The following is a 3491-nucleotide window of genomic DNA, read 5'->3' as shown; positions in this document are numbered from 1 at the left end:
CACTCGCAAGTCGTAGAGAAATGCTGGGTATAATATTTATCGTAAAATTAATGACAGGCTTGATTAATAGCCCGGCCCTCCTGGCTGAGGTAAATTTTAATGTTTCTTCTCGAATGTCAAGACACTTTCGACCTCTATTTTTAAAGCCATGCAAAACTAATTTTGAACTAAACGAATCATTCCGTGGTTTATGTCAAGATTTTAACTGTCATTCCAGCACGTTTGACGTATCGGACTCGATTTTTACTATAAAGAAAACTATTATTTCCACTCTCAATAATTGAAATACTATCTTTAGCATATCCAATCAGCTGATGAATTTGATTCTGTAGCTGAATAGTTTTAGATCTCGACACTTAACAAACTCCTGTTTCCACTACTCGGCACGAAAAAACTAATAAAAAAAAAAAAAAAAAAAAGGTTCCGTACGTCATGCGGACTGCGCCCCTCGTGTCGGTTGGGCGGGAATGGAGGGTAAAAAGCCGTTGGGATTAATTAATTATGTATTTTAACGGTAAAGTCGGCTATCAATCAATTTGTCTACCCCAGAAACCTATCCACGACGGGAAAAAATTCTGGCAAATCTGAGTCGGACATTCTGTACTGTACATTGTATAAAACCACAACTTTCTAAACTCAATAGAAAGCAACGTCGTATTTCTAATCGCCTATTGTCCTTTATCCGCTTCACACCTCTTTTCTAGTTTATTCCGTCAAAGCGGAGTTTGGGTCGGAGTTATCGAACATATCGTATGGGGATAAGGTACCAGTCTTGAGCACTTTTCCTCCAAAATCTGAACCATTACACCATTTTTATTTGAAGTAGCGTTTTATAAAAGTGTTATCAAGAAGTACATATCATAGGTTAACTCTTTAAACGCTAGTGTTACATATATGTAACGCTCGAATTTCGCGGACTAATATTGTTGTAAGGAAAATTTGTATTACCTAACAAAGATTCACGAGTGTTACATATATGTTTCAGGTCGTACATACATCCCTTGATGGAGGTCGAAACTTTTTATTATGGGTTTTTGTACATATCCTCTCTTTTATTATCCTCCAAAATTTGGTTCCTATAAATTTCCTCTTTTGCTTTCGCGTTTAATGAGTTAAGAAAAACTATTTGTAAAGTAAAAAAAAAATTTAATCGAATTGTATTTTTGTTTAATTACTCATTAATACTCATTCTATTATTACTATCTCGTGAGTAGTTTCGGCATCTTTAAAAACGACTACACCCAGAAAAAGGTTTAGTTATAATAACCAAGATTTGGTTATAGTGATCAAGTGGCATAGTTGGATATGGCGAAATAAATATATAGTTCACGAAAGTCTGCAATTTACTTAAGACTTCTAGTTGGGACAAATGTATATTTGTTAATAATTACAAAACGACTACCTTGATTGGACAATATTGTTAGTTGAATAAAATCATTGCTGAGCAAATATAAACAATGCTTTGGTTGATACAAGTTTTCAATTAATTTTGTGAACTTGCTGTAGACTTGAATCAGCTAACCGTTTATTATTAGGAAAAAAGTTTAAGTTTGACACAAATAAAAATTTACTCGATGTTTGTTGTGTTTACTTTCTTCTTTTATTTGCATATATTAAGCATAAAAATACGTACATATTTACATAAGTTAGTTACTAAAGTAAATAATACATGTGTATATGGTGTTAAGAATTTCTTAAAAAACAACGATGAAACAGGAACAGTCGTGCGAAAACCCAGGTCAATATCTGCTGGAAGTATACTGCTTTGCTTTTTCCTTAGCTAAATAGACACTTTCAAAATATAATTCACGTGAATTATATATCCACTGAAAAACCCCGGTTGGCATCAAACTTTATATTTTTAATTAAACTTTAAACTATGCGCGCACCGAAACAACTCGCGATGATAGCAAAACTGAAACTGAGACAAACAAGTATGGGCATGTCATAGCACACATGGCGCAGCGATCGACATGCCATAGCTTACTGAGCGCTCTGGGACCACATGCGTGTTTCACCCATATACGAACAGCGGTAGCGGTGCAATGATTTCCACGCACAATGCAATGGTCGGCATACTAGCACATTCAAACGATTCAATAAGTGGGACTGTGTGCATTGCTCAGCTGGCGCTCTTCGTATGTGCTCAGAGAGCGCTCAGCATTATTTAGGGGTGGCTCACAAGCATGAATATGTTCCACTCTCAAACCAAATCGTCGTTGCCTCAACTAAGATTTGGTAACTATGACTAAACCACGTGTTGAAAGAAAGCTTATCTGCATTAGCAGAGCTTAATAACATCCTTTTATGAACCATACGTTAAGTTGAATGGAATTTGTAGAAATATGCTTCAAAGAAATATTTATTAGTATTAACCAAACCCTTCAACTAAATTAACGATTTGTTACAACCTAGATGAATATTAGAAGCTTTAATATATTTAGTTATAATTACAAATCGATGGTAATAGTTCCCAATCCTTGGTAACAGTTCCCAAATATTGTCAAAATTCGGGAACTAAATATCTTTAGTTGTCGAAACTAATCCTTTTTCTCAGTGTACCCAAGACTATAGTACTTGCCCTTTAAATTTCAATAACCGATAATTTGGCGCTTCAATCAATATTTACAATATACAAATGTTCATATCTACGCATTTCAGATTTATATAATTATCAGTTATATTTGTCAGTGTAATGCGATAAGCGCACAAGCAAATATAACTGACTGATGAGCAATGGGCATGCACTGAATATCTACAATAACTTAAATTAGTTTTGTGAACCAAACGATTGACTTGCGCCGGCAATTATCTCTTCAAATGCTCTGTTTTCCTCTTATCTAGGGTTGCCAGACGTACTGTTTTTGGGAGTAAACGTACTCCTTTTTATTGCAATGTACTACCTTGTACTCCACAAAAAAAAAAAATCTGGAAATGGTACTCCTTTCTCCGTTTCAGAATCTGGCAACCCTACTCTTATCGTTAATGTTCAATTTTTTTTTTTGTAACTTTGTTAGATAATCATTGTTGGTGTAGAACCTTCGGAAATTCGCTTAATTGCCCAATTATAGCTTCAATATTGACATAGTAGTTGACTGTGATTTTGAGTGATGATTAAATGATAATCAGTTGGTATAATTTAGGGTGGATAGCGCAATTAATAAAATGTGGCATTTGAAAGAAGTCAATATTGGCGCGGAAGAATCAAAGGTATTCGAATTTCGGCTCGGAATGGGCTCGTTTGACGAATTTTTCGTGTTTAAGGTTTTATGGCGGCTTGTTCAAAAACGATTATCGACTCACCGGCAGCAGTCGAATATTCAGTAGATAAGACTTAAATCAATAGGGTGGGCATACACAAGCAACTTTCGTTACAATTGACATACTACATACATACACACACATAGATCCTCCGCATTATTTAGTCTTATATAAATATTATTGTTTCTTATCACCACTGCATCTGATTTCATTTAAATTATCAAATTAAT

At 34.7% G+C, this 3491-nt stretch overlaps 1 protein-coding gene across 1 annotated transcript in view; it reads left to right on the top strand.

The window, feature by feature from the left end:
• LOC118747945 (ankyrin repeat domain-containing protein SOWAHC) overlaps positions 1 to 3491 on the top strand; it is a gene marked incomplete in the record, with an annotated part of 133620 nt that overhangs the window by 123291 nt on the left and 6838 nt on the right.

This window comes from Rhagoletis pomonella, unplaced genomic scaffold (genome assembly GCF_013731165.1).
Source record: "Rhagoletis pomonella isolate Grant_MI unplaced genomic scaffold, Rhpom_1.0 Rhpom_scaffold_00012, whole genome shotgun sequence".
NCBI classification, from domain to species: domain Eukaryota; kingdom Metazoa; phylum Arthropoda; class Insecta; order Diptera; family Tephritidae; genus Rhagoletis; species Rhagoletis pomonella.
Note: the sequence above shows the minus strand (reverse complement) of the source record. Positions and strands in the feature narration are given on the sequence as shown.